At 41.7% G+C, this 15,668-nt stretch overlaps 1 protein-coding gene across 1 annotated transcript in view; it reads right to left on the reverse strand.

The window, feature by feature from the left end:
- Positions 1-1,579: 1,579 nt before the first annotated feature.
- The window catches only part of PCTP (phosphatidylcholine transfer protein), a 165,001-nt gene continuing 150,912 nt past the window's right edge, over positions 1,580-15,668 (reverse strand). The window contains exons 10-11 of the mRNA XM_082861499.1: positions 4,341-4,452; positions 1,580-1,608 (exon numbers count right to left, since the gene is read on the reverse strand). The gene's annotated coding sequence lies outside the window, so the exon portion shown is untranslated. The remainder of the gene's footprint in view (positions 1,609-4,340; positions 4,453-15,668) is intronic.

A 15,668-nucleotide genomic window follows, 5' to 3' on the forward strand; every position in this document is an offset into this window, starting at 1 on the left:
AATAGAAGGAATTAAAGCCTAAAATAATCCAAAAACTCACTCTAAGTTTAACACAGTTACACTTACTACAATAGCCGCCGCCACAGCCCCAGGCCAGCTCGGAGTCTCTACAGCACCCACGGTGGGCTGCCCCTCCCCCAGGAACTACAGATAGTCTATTGTGCATATATGTGACATATGTGTATATACAAAGACTAAGAAACTCATTATGGGATTGTGTGGCATTGGAAAGCCAATGAAATAGACTTCAAGCAGACCCAAGTGTCCACTGAGAACACCCCCCAGGAGTGTCCCTGTGAGGTCAGAGAGTGGTGTTGCCCTGGTCCAGATCACCTACTCTGGTTACAGCTGGACCTGGGCCCAGGCCTCCCTCTGCCGCCCACTAGCGGTGAGAACCTGATGAGAACCTGAGCAGGGCTCTGAACTTCCCTTTGCCTCAGTTTCCTTCCCTGACTGATGGGGATGATGGCTCCTACCCTGCACAGTTGTTGGAAGGAGGAGAGAAAACCACATAAAATCTACCACAATCTTGAATTACCTACCACCTGTATCTAGCAGTCTGTGGGAACTTGGCCAAAAATAATCCCTTATGGAGTCTGTAATCTAGCTGAGCCAGGGTAGACACATACACACAAAACACACAGAAATAATACCCACAAACCACTCCCATGCCCCTTCTCTATCTAAAGAACAATTATTTAGGAACATACAGGCTTACAGAATATTAGAGCTAGAAAAGATTCCGGTGATCCTCCAGTTCAGTGGTTTCCAAGCTTTTCTTTTTTAATTCCACAGACCCGTTGTTAAAAGGATCCTTTATGGAAATTCAGTGTGTAGAACATTCAGACGCTAAGATTGAAGAGAACAGTGCAGTGGAAATCTCACCTGTCCCCGCCTATATTCTACCCCATCTGCCCCCCCATCAAATGTCCATCAAACATCCCCAGGCTGGCCCTAAGGGGGCCTCATAGAGCCTTGGAGTGTCAGCTAAGACTCCTCACATCCATTCAACTGCTTCATATCGTAATCAAGGAAACTGAGGGGAAGAAACATACACACAGTGTCCAGATCCAATATTTGAGGAGGAGGGAAGGTGGAGGGAGCTGGAAATGTGGAGCCTGAGTCCCAGCCCCCAGTCTGCTGCTAACCGCCTGAGTGTGAGCCTCTGTCACATTGCATCTCTGGGTTCCTACTTCCTCCACTATAGATTGAGAGAGTGTATTGAAAACTTTTTATGAAAAGTTGCTTTCAGGTCCCCAATTCTGTGTCCCAACAATTTCAATCCCTAGAAAACTTCTCAGGAAGGTATTATCTGCCTTCCCATGACCACAATTACAGATGCTGCATGTAGAAATCACACTCTGAGGTCTCTGAAAGCCACACAGGAAGCAACAGCTGTTAGCAGATGCCTCTGCAAGAGTCAAAGACGATATTGTCCACACCTGCTGGACATACCACCATTGGGTGACAGTCACAGGGCACAGAAACACTTTGAAAGCTGAGTAATGGTGCTCTCTGGAAAGGATACATCTCTGTTGAACTTGGGAGAAGGGCTCTCCACTTCCCAGTAGACCACTGCCTCTCTGCTGCATTCTCTTTCATAAAGTTCTAAGGAGAACAAAAGAAGTTACTGCATCTGGAAACCTATGTGGCTTCAATTAACAAGAAGCTTTGATATGATGATCTCATAGAGAATGATAAACCACTGACTTATAAGGCACAGAATTCTAGAAAAAGACAGATTCATTACCACTGAAAACTTGTTGCCCAGGGACAGTGTCTAGCAGATATAAAAACACAGTAAAAATAAAAGAACCCAACAAAAGTTGTTCATCACATAGCACAAACAACACTCTCAAGTAAACTGCAGTGAAATAAAATTAGGCATTAAAAAATAAATTTTCAGGTTTAAAAATCAGAGAAACCACCAGATGTCACTAGAGTACCAATAGTTTTACTGTTGTGTCCTTATGCCCCTGTTTAGACTTCTCTATGTATTACTATTGTTGTGTCCTTATGCCCCTCTTTAGACTTCTTTATATATTACAGGTGTCCTGAGACTAAGCCACCCAGCCTAGTGTGTTCAGTTGGGAAAAAAATATTCCAGAGAAGGCAGTGTCCTTCCTAAACAGCTAGAAAGTGGCTTAACCGTGCTAACCCTAAGTTTCTTGCCTTTCTCCCATGTTACATTATATCACAGCTATAGGGACCAAATCTCCTTAATATCCACCATCCTATTGAATGCAAATAACATTAGCTCTCAAAGGGTGATAGCAAAGAAATTCTAAGAAGTGCGCAGCCTCTGCCCCCCAAGCTGTGTGGGAAGCTTATAACACCATTTAGGGAAGGAGCCAAGCTAAGGCTGCTGAAGTAACCAAGAGAGTCCCTTAAGGAGATGCTGACTGTGGAAATGTGTTAATTAATTTAGCTTTTGAAAAAAAAGCCTATTAGAAGCAGACCACAGGGTAAAGAGCTTGCCAGACCATTGGTACAAGAGGCTGAAGATGCCCTTGAAAGGAAGGGAAGGAGTGGACATCTGTTGCTTTCTCCTGCTCAGCTTTGACTCTCCCCTTCTTGGACCAGCATCTCATTCTTCTCCAAGGCATCACCCTTCGCCTACTTCTCCACTATGTGGTTTATGCAGGACTGACTCAGCATTAATTTCAGGGCTGGGAAATTGAGCCAGACATGGTCACAGTGATTAGTTTAGGGAAGGCACTTGTAGACACTCTTGGCTTGCCACTCTAGCAAGTTTAGCCCAAAAAGTGGTTTAGTAAAGGCTCTCAGGTAGCTTGCAGAAGATCTAGGAGGACCAGAGTTTGGTTAGAACCTCAGGATGGCTCCAGAGGAGCCAAACTACTGCTGTCTCTGGACTGTACTCCATAGTGTGGACTGCTGATGCCAAGTACCACACATCAGAGGCTCTGCCAATGTCTGTAGCACACGACTGAACCTGGCTGCTAGGGAGGTGGACAGAGAATGTCTGGCTTCTCCCTTGAATAAGTGGCATCACAATTCCCTCTAGATAGGAAGGGTATTTGAAAACACTAAGTGACCCAAAACCATGATAAACATCCCCAGGAAGTAAATATATGATCCATGTTGAGGTTACGAAAGCCAACCTTGGGACTCTGGCTGCATCAGTAGGAAAGTTCCTATTCCTCTGGGGTTATGTACATGGTTAGAATGTAAGCCTGCATGGCATCTCTGCCATGACACAAGAATCTGCCTGAGAATGAGGTCAACACAGAAGAAAACAGAGTCAAGCTGGAAATGAAGTATTGGATGCAGCTGTCCTGGAAGCCAGACACCCATGGATTTTCAGTGTCATGAACCAAAAACACTTTTGCCTTTTCTTACACTGGCATTTGTTAGTGCTTGGTTCCTTGCAACCAAGAGTCCCGACCACAGCAAGGGTCTGTCAGAGTTTCTGTGTCCCTGGGCTAGCTGCTGTGTATTTACCCCGCTGTGACTGGGATGGCAGAGGCCACTCCCCACTCTAAGTGGCAGGAAGAGCCCCTATCTAATGCCTCTCATAACGCTCCATCACTTCTAGGGAAAATCTAAGAAGTGTAGCTGAGTGGCCAGCCTAGGCCCTTGGGGCTCTGGACCCTCTTCCACTCTAGTTCCAGATTCTGCTACCCCAGCAACTCAACAGCACCAAACTGATCACAGTTATTTTGTTTCTTTTGTTTTTTGTTTTGTGGTATGTGGGCCTCTCACTGTTGTGGCCTCTCCCGTTGCGGAGCACAGGCTCCGGATGCACAGGCTCAGTGGCCACGGCTTACAGGCCTAGCCACTCCGCAGCATGTGGGATCATCCCAGACCAGGGCACGAACCCATGTCCCCTGCATCGGCAGGCGGACTCTCAACCACTGCGCCACCAGGGAAGCCCCTGATCACAGTTTTTTAACATCCCATGTTGTTTCATGCCTTCCACACTTTAGTCATATTGTTCGCTGGGTCTGGAATGTCCTTATACCACTCACCCCCTCACCCTCTCACCTCCCCACATGTGTCAAGTCTGTAAAATTCTGATTCAACTTCTAAAACAAAGTTTGGACACCACCTCCTCCAAGAAGACTTCCATGGCCACCCAGGAGCATGAGATGACAATGAACTTACAGTAAGAACTAAGTAGCCCTCAGCAAACTGGCGAGTAAATCTAAGAATATGCAAGGAGCAAGTCACATTTCAGCCCAGAACTCCAGATATTTAAGCCAAAATTTAAAATGAAATGTAACACTGTAGAAATTAAGCCTATTTCTTTCTATTGGCTAGAGTAAATACCAATAGATTCTACTCTATAACTGATTTTAAAAATTGTAGGTGTCACTCACCTTTAACAAATTCGTCCCACTCTTTTCTATAGTTGAAGTCCATAGAGACATCTGCAAGTAGATCCGGTGGGAAATCATCCAGAACACCAAAGGCCTTATAATGCCCACTTGGCTGTAAAAACAGAGCAGGCAGAAACAATCCATTGATTCCCAAGCTGAGATTACACAGCATATGAAAAAACAGCTGTTCACGCAGCACCACTATTGAGCGCCTCCTCTGTGGTTTTGGTGACACAATGGTGGAAAAACAGATGAGACTACTGCTCTCATGGGTCTTATATTTGACCTTAGGCTTTGGTGGTGGTGATAGCTCTAAATACTATCCAGGTAATTCAAGTAGGATAAAAGAGGGTTATGTGATAAATGGTGCCTGGGTTTGGAGGGCAGGGGTTCAATACTGTCAGGTGGTCGGGAATGGCCTCTATGAGGGATAATATGTATCAGAACAGTTTGGTCTAAATATTAGAAGGATCCAGCCATGGGAAGATGAGGAAAGCCCATTCCTTGTTGGGAGGGGGTCCTAAAGTAGATGGATGGCTTTACTCACAGAAAAGGAAGTCAGGGAGTCCAGAGAACTGTGTTGGGGGAGAATGGTAGGGGCTGAGGTCAGAGAGGTAGTAGAGGCCATGCCCAAAGGGCTTTGTAAGCCAGGATAAAGATGTAAAAAATTTATTCTAACTGCTATGGAAAACCAATGAATGACTTTAAACAGGAGAATGACTTTTTTAAAGGTGATTCTTGCTGCTTTATAGAAAATAGATCATAAGGGAGCAAGGAGATGGGTTAGAAGATCAGGGCAATTGTGCAGCTAAGATATGATGGTGATTGGACAGGGAGGTAACAACAGTGATGGGGAGAAGTCGGTGAGTTAGGGACACATTTTAGAAGTAATGTCAAAAGGAATGCTGACAGACTGGCGTGGGGAGACAGAAAGCGAAGAATTGAAGATAACTCTTGGAACCTTTCTTGAACAACCAGGTAGATGGGAGATCCATTTTTGGGATGTGTGGTAACCAAGAGTTCTACCTTGGGCAAGTTGAGTCTCAGGTGCTTATTAAACATCCATGTGGGGGTGTCATCTAGGCAGCTAGCATTCAGGGTTCAGACTACTGTTTTAGATACACGTGGGGCATAATGAAACCAAACACATCGTTTTACCAATTCCAAGACAGAAGTTTTCACCAGCTGCTTCTTTTTTCTGTAAACAACTTGTATACAAAAGAATGAAAGGAGGAAGAAACACCAGGTTCAAATCATACTAGTCTCTTTTACTCATAAAAGTATACTTTCTAGATTCCTAAGTACAAGAGATTTTCCCTGTTTTCATGTTAAGCCTTATTCTGTGAGGGTTCTGGGCTTGAGGTGGTGACACTACACACTTTACTCTCCATACAATGGCAGCTAACAATTCCTGACCCTCACCTTGCTTAAAGGCTCTACTGTTAAGACTAAACCAATGGCTCTTAGATTAATTTCAGTGCAAAAGCAAACAAAACCAACAAAAGTGAAGCTTTTAGGTGTGCTCATACTGCCATGTGCTAACAGAATCTTATTGGCTAGACATGGGGAATCTTTCTAGAGACCCAGAGGCTTCAAGGGTCTCCTGACTCAGGTGGCATAACCCAGGGATAAGCATAACCCAGTTTAGGAATCTCAGATGTATATGAAAGTACCTGGCAGGAAATGGAAGGTAAAATTGAAACTGAATTCATAAAGATGTTTCAGCTCTAAAAGTATGTGGCTTTATACCAAGGGTTTCCAACCAGCAAATGACAAGCTGGTGTGACCCCCTTACGTGCTGTGCCATGGATGCCCCATAGGAAGGGCAGGACTCAAGAGAAACAACTCCCTCCATTCCTGTCTCCTCCCCTCAAGCTCACAGATGGGGAGAGAGTGAGGGATTGTACACTCCACACATCTACACCCACACATATTTTAATGCCTTAGGAGAGAGACAATTAGCTTCTGTTCAGGAATAGTGGGTCCCCATCTTCTACACATACTGAGAAAAAGGGATAATTATGTATAAAGATAATGATCTCCCTAACTTCAAATGAGTTACTTTTGGTTATCTGGATGAATTAAGACAGTTTTCTGGACCTGGTTCCCATCCCTCTGAATATAGTTTCAGCCCTTAGTGACCTCAGTCCTGTAATATTGCAGAAAAGAAAAACAGTACTCTTTCTCTTCAATTATAGTGTTTATCTGCATTTGCATCACTAACTACAAGACAGCCTTGATGAATCACATCTCTCTAATCCTGTAAATGCACCTCGAGTGGGCACTGAATTTTCTTTGCTTCTCCTAGAGGAGGTCATTTCCATTGCTCAGGGGCCAGGAAGCCTCCCCAGTCTATGATTGTGGAAGCTGTCCAACTCCCACACTCTGTGGCAAGTAACAGGCTCAGATGGTATGAAAAGTAAGCATTTTTCACTGAGGAGAATCACTCCAAATGGCAGGTGTCAAAGATGCAGGTGCCACTGGGCTGTGTGTACCAAGACTGTATGAAGAAAGACAGCTGACTAAATCTGATTTAATATTTGAGGTCTCTCCAAAATCAGATGGCAGGTTTAATCCTGAAGGACTACAGAGAGCTAGGTAAGATAACACTGATAGCTAATGCTTATTGAGTGCTTACTAAATACCAGGCCCTGGGCAGAGTGCTTTACAGGGGTCATCCCACTTCATCTACCCAATGGTAATATGAGATAGGGACCATTGGTAAACTCACTTTGAGGAATGAAGGATTTGGACATTCTGGATCTTTAGACATAACACCATACCAATACCTGCGTGAGCCGGGGACTGAACTGGGCCACATGGAGGATGGCTCTTGCCTGGTCTTTCACCCTGCCTTTAATATCAAAACCACCACCTAAGGGCAAGAGGAGAGATCTAGCAGGCTCTCCAGTGGGAGACACAAGCTCACCACTCCCTGACACTATTTTGGGAGGCTATTTTACCCTTCATGGAAACTATGCAAATGAATAATTTTTGTAAGAAAGGGAGAATCCATGTGAATACCACTGTTTGAATTTTAGCCTGGGACTTTTAATTTTTTTTCTTTTCTTTCTTTTTTTTAAAATATCTTTATTGGAGTATAATTGCTTTACAATGGTGTGTTAGTTTCTGCTTTATAACAAAGTGAATCAGTTATACATATACATATATCCCCATATCTCTTCCCTCTTGCATCTCCCTCCCTCCCAACCTCCCTATCCCACCCCTCTAAGTGGTCACAAAGCACCAAGCTCATCTCCCTTTGCTATGAAGCTGCTTCCCACTAGCTATCTATTTTACATTTGGTAGTGTATATATCTCCATGCCACTGTTTCACTTTGTGCCAGCTTACCTTCCCCCTCCCCGTGTCCTCAAGTCCATTCTCTAGTAGGTCTGCATCTTGTCTTGCCCCTAGGTTCTTCATGACCATTTTTTGCTTTTAGTTTTTTAGAGTCCATATATATGTGTTAGCATACGATATTTGTTTTTCTCTTTCTGACTTACTTCACTATGTATGACAGACGCTAGGTCCATCCACCTCACTACAAATAACTCAATTTCCCTTCTTTTTATGGCTGAGTAATATTCCATTGTATATATGTGCCACTCTTCTTTATCCATTCATCCAATGATGGACACTTAGGTTGCTACCATGTCTAGGCTATTGTAAATAGAACTGCAATGAATATTTTGGTACATGACTCTTTTTGAATTATGGTTTTCTCAGGGTATATGCCCAGTAGTGGGATTGCTGGGTCATATGGTAGTTCTATTTTTAGTTTTTATGGAACCTCCATACTGTTCTCTATAGTGGCTGTATCAATTTACATTCCCACCAGCAGTGCAAGAGTGTTCCCTTTTTTCCACACCCTCTCCAGCATTTATTGTTTCTAGATTTTTTGATGATGGCCATTCTGACTGGTGTGAGATGACATCTCATTGTAGTTTTGATTTGCCTTTCTCTAATGATTAATGATGTTGAGCATTCTTTCATATGTTTGTTGGCAATCTGTATATCTTCTTTGGAGAAATGTCTTTTTAGGTCTGCCCAGTTTTGAATTGGGTTGTTTATTTTTTTGATATTGAGTCGCATGAGCTGCTTGTAAATTTTGGAGATTAATCCTTTGTCAGTTGCTTCATTTGCAAATAAAATCTCCCATTCGGAGGGTTGTCTTTTCATCTTGTTTATGGTTTCCTTTGCTGTGCAACAGCTTTTAAGTTTCATTAGGTCCCATTTGTTTATTTCTGTTTTTATTTCCATTCTCTGGGAGGTGGGTCAAAAAGGATCTTGCTGTGATTTATGTCATAGAGTGTTCTGCCTATGTTTTCCTCTAAGAGTTTGATAGTGTCTGGCCTTATATTTATGTCTGTAATCCATTTTGAGTTTATTTTTGTGTATGGTGTTAGAGAGTGTTCTAATTTCATTCTTTTACATGTAGCTGTCCAGTTTTCCCAGCACCACTTATTGAAGAGTCTGTCTTTTCTCCACTGTATATTCCTGCCTTCTTTATCAAAGATAAGCTGAACATTATGTGCATGGGTTTATCTCTGGGCTTTCTGTCCTGTTCCATTGATCTATATTTCTGTTTCTGTGGCAGTACCACAGTATCTTGATTACTGTAACTTTGTAGTATAGTCTGAAGTCAGGGAGCCTGATTCCTCCAGCTCCATTTTTCTTTCTCAAGATGGCTTTGGCATTTGGGGTCCTTTGTGTTTCCATACAAATTGTGAAATATTTTGTTCTAGTTCTGTGAAAAATGTCAGTGGTAGTTTGGTAGGGAATGCATTGAATCTGTAGATTGCTTTGGGTAGTATAGTTATTTTCACCCTGTTGATTCTTAAAATCCAAGGACATGGTATATCTCTCCATCTATTTGTATCATCTTTAATTTCTTTCATGAGTGTCTTATAGTTTTATGCATACAGGTCTTTTGTCTCCTTAGGTAGATTTTTTTCCTAGATATTTTATTCTTTTTGCTGCAATGGTTACTGGGAGTGTTTTCTTGATTTCATTTCAGGTTTTTCATCATTAGTGTATAGGAATGCAAGAGATTTCTGTGCATTAATTTTGAATCCTGCTACTTTACCAAATTCATTGATTAGCTCTAGTAGTTTTCTGGTAGCCTCTTTAGGATTCTCTATGTATAGTATCATGTCATCTGCAAACAGTGACAGCTTTACTCCTTCTTTTCCGATTTGTTTCTGATTTGTTTTCTTCTGTGATTGCTGTTGCTAAAACTTCCAAAACTATGTTAAATAATAGTGGTGAGAATGGGCAACCATGTCTTGTTCCTGATCTTAGGGGGAGTGGTTTTAGTTTTTCACCATTGAGGACGATGTTGGCTGTGGGCTTGTCATATACGGCCTTTATACTGTTGCAGAAAGTTCCCTCTTTGCCTACTTTGTGGAGGGTTTTTACCATAAATTGGTGTTGAATTTTGTCGAAAGCTGTTTCTGCATCTATTGAGATTATCATATGTTTTTTTCTCCTTCAATTTGTTAATATGGTGTATCACATTGATTGATTTGCATATATGGAAGAATCCTTGCATTCCTGGATAAAGCCCACTTACTTGATCATGGTATATGATCCTTTTAATGTGTTGTTGGATTCTGTTTTCTAGTATTTTGCTGAGGATTTTTGCATCTATGTTCCGCAGTGATATTGGCCTGTAGTTTTCTTTCTTTGTGACATCTTTGTCTGGTTTTGGTATCAGGGTGATGGTGGCCTCTTCAAATGAGTTTTGGAGTGTTCCTCCCTTGGCTATATTTTGGAAGAGTTTGAAAAGGATAGGTGTTAGCGCTTCTCTAAATGTTTGATAGAATTTGCCTGTGAAGCCATCTGGTCCTGGGCTTTTGTTTGTTGGAAGATTTTTCATCACAGTTTCAATTTCAGTGCTTGAGATTTGTCTTTTCATATTTTCTATTTCTTCCTGGTTCAGTCTCGGAAGGTTGTGTTTTTCTAAGAATTTGTCCATTTCTTCCCAGCTGGCCATTTTTTTGGCATACAGTTGCTTGTAGTAATCTCTCATGATCCTTTGTATTTCTGCAGTTTCAATTGTTACTTCCCTTTTTTATTTCTCATTCTATTGATTTGAGTCTTCTCCCTTTTTTTCTTGATGAGTCTGGCTAATGGTTTATCAATTTTATTTATCTTCTCAAAAAACCAGCTTTTAGTTTTATTGATCTTTGCTTTTGTTTTCTTTGTTTTTTTTCATGTATTTCTCATCTGATCTTTATGACTTCTTTGCTTCTGCTAACTTTGGGGTTTTTTGTTCTTCTTTCTCTAATTGCTTTAGGTGTAACGTTAGGTTGTTTATTTGAGGTGTTTCTTGTTTCTTAAGGTAGGATTGTATTGCTATAAACTTCCCTCTTAGAACTGCTTTTGCTGCATCCCACAGGTTTTGGGTCGTTGTGTCTCCATTGTCATTTGTTTCTAGGTATTTTTTGATTTCCTCTTTGATTTCTGCAGTGATCTCTTGGTTATTAAGTAGTGTATTGTTTAGCCTCCATGTGTTTGAATATTTTACTTATTTCTTCCTGTAATTGATATCTAGTCTCATGGTGTTGTGGTCAGAAAAGGTACTTGATATGATTTCAATTTTCTTAAATTTACCAAGGCTTGATTTGTGACCCAGGATATGATCTATCCTGAAGAATGTTCCATGATCACTTGAGAAGAATTTATATTCTTTTGTTTTTGGATGGAATGTCCTATAAAGATCAATTAAGCCCATCGTGTTTAATGTATCATTTAAAGCTTGTGTTTCCTTATTTATTTTCATTTTGGATGATCTGTACATTGGCGAAAGTGGGGTGTCAAAGTCCCCTACTATGATTGTGTTACTGTCAATTTCCCCTTTTATGGCTGTTAGTATTTGCCTCATTTACTGAGGCGACCCTATGTTGGGTGCATAAATATTTACAATTGTTATATCTTCTTCTTGGATTGATCCCTTCATCATTATGTAGTATCCTTCTTTGTCTCTTGTAATAGCCTCTGTATAAAAGTCTATTTTCTCTGATATGAGAATTGCTACTCCAGCTTTCTTTTGATTTCCACTTGCATGGAATATCTTTTTCCATCCTCTCACTTTCAGTCTGTATGTGTTCCTAGGTCTGAGGTGGGTTTGTTGTAGACAGCATATATATGGGTCTTGTTTTGTATCCATTCAGCCAGTCTGTCTTTTGGTTGGAGCATTTAATCCATTTACATTTAAGGTAATTATCGATATGTATGTTCCTATTCCCATTTTCTTAATTGTTTGGGGTTTGTTATTGTAGGTCTTTTCCTTCTCTTGTGTTTCTTGCCTAGAGAAGTTCCTTTAGCATTTGTTGTAAAGCTGGTTTGGTGGTTCTGAATTCTCTTAGCTTTTGCTTGTCTGTAAAGATTTTAATTTCTCTGTCAAATCTGAATGAGATCCTTGCTGGATAGAGTAATCTTGGTTGTAGGTTTTTCTCCTTCATCACTTTATGTATTTCCTGCCACTCCCTTCTGGGTTGCAGAGTTTCTGCTTTAAGATCAGCTGTTAACCTTATGGGGATTCCCTTGTGAGTTATTTGTATTTTTTCCCTTGCTGCTTTTAATATTTTTTCTATGTATTTAATTTTTGATAGTTTGATTAATATGTGTTGGCGTGTTTCTCCTTAGATTCATCCTGTATGGGCCTCTCTGTGCTTCCTGGACTTGATTAACTATTTCCTTTCCCATCTTAGGGAAGTTTTCAATAATAATCTCTTCAAATATGTTCTCAGTCACTTTCTTTTTCTCTTCTTCTTCTGGGACCCTTATAATTCGAATGCTGGTGCATTTAATATTGTCCCAAAAGTCTCTGATACTGTTCTCAATTCTTTGCATTCGTTTTTCTTTATTCTGCTCTGCAGTAGTTATTTCCACTATTTTATCTTGCAGGTCACTTATCCATTTTTCTCCCTCAGTTATTCTGCTATTGATCCCTTCTAGAGAAATTTTAATATCATTTATTGTGTTGTTCATCACTGTTTGTTTGCTCTTTAGTTCTTCCAGGTCCCTGTTAAACATTTCTTGTATTTTCTCCAATCTATTTCCAAGATTTTGGATCATCTTTAGTATCATTTTTCTGAATTCTTTTTCACACAGACCACCTATTTCCCCTTCATTTATTAGGTCTGGTTGGGTTTTGCCTTGCTCTTTCATCTGTTGTATGCTTCTCTGTTTTCTCATTTTGCTTGACTTACTGTGTTTGGGGTCTCCTTTTCAGAAGCTGTGGGTTCGTAGTGCCCATTGTTTTTTGTGTCTGTCCCCAGTGGCTAAGGTTAGTTCAGTGGGTTGTGTAGGTTTCCTGGTTGAGGGGACTAGTGCCTGTGTTCTGGTGGATGAGGCTGGATCTTGTCTTTCTGGTGGGCTGGTTCATGTCTGGTGGTGTGTTTTGGGGTGTCTGTGGACTTATTATGATTTTAGGCACCCTCTCTGGCAACAGATGGGGTTGTGTTCCTGTCTTGCTAGTTGTTTGGTATAGGGTGTCCAGCACTGTAGCTTGCTGGTCGCTGAGTGGAGCTGGGTCTTGGTGTTGAGATGGAGATCTCTGGGAGATTTTTGCCATTTGATATTATATGGAGCTGAGCTAGTGTCCTGAACTTGGCTCTCCACCTCAGAGGCACTGCCCTGATGCCTGGCTGGAGCCCCAAGAGCCTGTCATCCACACAGCTCAGAATAAAAGGGAGAAAAGAAAGAAAGAAAGAAGATAATAAAATAAAGTTATTAAAATAAAAAAATTATTAAATTTTTTTAAGTAATTAAAAAAAAATAAAGAAGAGAGCAGCCAAACCAAAAAACAAATCCACCAATGATAACAAGTGCTAAAAACTATACAAAAAGAAAAACAAAAACGGACAGACAGAACCCTAGGACAAATGGTAAAAGCAAAGCTCTACAGACAACATCACACACAGAAGAATACACATACACACTCACAGAAAGAGAAAAAGGGAAAAAATATATATATATGTATCATTGCTCCCAATGTTCACCTCGTCAGTTTGGGATGATTTGTCGTCTATTCAGGTATTCCACAGATGCAGGGTACATCAAGTTGAGTGTGGAGATTTAATTCGCTGCTCTTGAGGCTCATGGGAGAAATTTCCCTTTCTCTTCTGTGTTTGCACAGCTCCTGGGGTTCAGCTTTGGATTTGGATCCGCCTCTGTGTATAGGTTGCCTGAGGGTGTCTGCTCTTCCCTCAGACAGGATGGGGTTATAGAAGCAGCTGATTCGGGGGCTCTGGCTCACTCAGGCCAGGGGGAGGGAGGGGTACAGGGTGTGGAGCAAGCTTGTGGTGACAGAGGCCAGCGTGACGTTGCACCAGCCTGAGATGCTCCGTGTGTTCTCCCGGGGAAGTTGTCCCTGGATCATGGGACCCAGGCAGTGGCGGGCTGCACAGGCTCATGGGAGGGGAGGTGTGGATAGTGACCTATGCTTGCACACAGGCTTCTTGGTGGCTGCAGCAGCAGCCTTTGCGTCTCATGCCAATATCAGGGGTCCACACTGATAGCCGCGGCTCGTGCCCATCTCTGGAGCTCCTTTAAGCAGTGCTCTTAATCCCTTCTCCTTGTGCATCAGGAAACAAAGAGGCAAGAAAAAGTCTCTTGCCTCTTCAGCAGCTCCAGACTTTTTCCTGGACTCCCTCCCTGCTAGTTGTGGCACACTAGCTCCTTCAGGCTGTGTTCACGCAGACAACCCCAGTCCTAGCCCTGGGATCTCCGAAGCCGGATCCTCAGCTCCCAGCCCCCGCCAGCCCCAGGCGGGTGTGCAGACAAGCCTCGTGGGCTGATGGGTGCTGGCCGGCACTGATCCTCTGTGTGGGAATCTCTTCGCTTTGCCTTCCGCACCCCTGTTGCTGAAGTCTCCTCCGTGGCTCCGAAGCTCCTCCCCTCCGCCACCCGCAGTCTCCACCCGCGAAGGGGCTCCTAGTGTGTGGAAAGCTTTCCTCATTCACAGCTCCCTCCCACTGGTGCAGGTCCCATCCCTATTCTTTTGTCTCTGATTTTTCCTTTTTCTTTTGCCCTACCCAGGTACGTGGGGGTTTTCTTGCCCTTTGGGGTGTCTCCGGTTTTCTGCCAGCATTCAGTAGGTGTTCTGTAGGAGTTATTCCACATGTAGATGTATTTCTGATATATTTATGGGGAGAAAGGTAATCTCCATGTCTTACTCTTCTGCCATCTTGAAGCTCCGTCCCTTTTAATGTGTTTTTAAGACACAAAAAATTTTACAGATATACATAGCTACCTTATCTTTCCTTTTAGTTTAGGAAACACACCATTCCATAGCTACCTTTGGATTTTCTGAATATACCCTAGTAAGAATAAAACTCCAGAATATTCGTTCATGTACCCATTCAAGCAGACTTTCAGGACCTATTGTGTGCATGTGTTTTGGTAAGCCCTGGTGGTGCCTGAATAATAAAACAAAGTTCATGCCTTCCATAAGCTTTAAGACAATAAAATAGGCAATTTTTATGCTATGAAGATCTGAGTTCCTGACCTATACCATTTTTTTCCTCCCTGAAAACTTCTTTTAACATTTCTTCCAGAACAGGTCTGCTCTGATGAATTCCCTCAGTTTTTATTTGTTTGAAAAAGTTTTTATTTCTTCTTCACTTTTGAAGAAGACATCTTTGGATATAGAATTCTAGGTCAGTGGTTTATCCTTTCAAAACATTTTGTATTTCACTCCACCCTATTTTTGCAGGGTGGTTTCTGATGCGATATCTGCTGTAATTCTCATCTGTATTCCTCTGTGGTTAAAGCACTCCCCCATCCTTCCTGCTGCAGTTTCTTTCAAGATTTTCTTTTTCTCTTTGGTTTTCTGAGTTTGAATATGATTTATTTAAGATTTTTTTGGTATTTATCTTCTATGCATGCTCAAGATTGGCAGATTTACTTTGAAGGGTGGTCTGGGCTAAAATGGTTAACCACATATGATTCAAACTAAAATATAGAGCCTCATCCGCCAGAGGGCAGAGAGCAGAAGCAAGGAGAACTACAATCCTTCAGCCTGTGGAACAAAAACCACATTCACAGAAAGTTAGACAAGACGAAAAGGCAGAGGGCTATGTACCAGATGAAGGAACAAGATAAAACCCCAGAAAAACAACTAAATGAAGTGGAGATAGGCAACCTTCCAGAAAAACAATTCAGAATAATGATAGTGAAGATGATCCAGGACCTCAGAAAAAGAATGGAGGCAAAGATCGAGAAGATGCAAGAAATGTTTAACAAAGACCTAGAAGAATTAAAGAACAAACAAACAGAGATGAACAATACAATAACTGAAATGAAAACTACACTAGAAG

This window comes from Leucopleurus acutus (genome assembly GCF_964270905.1).
Source record: "Leucopleurus acutus genome assembly, chromosome: 19".
NCBI classification, from domain to species: Eukaryota; Metazoa; Chordata; class Mammalia; order Artiodactyla; family Delphinidae; genus Leucopleurus; species Leucopleurus acutus.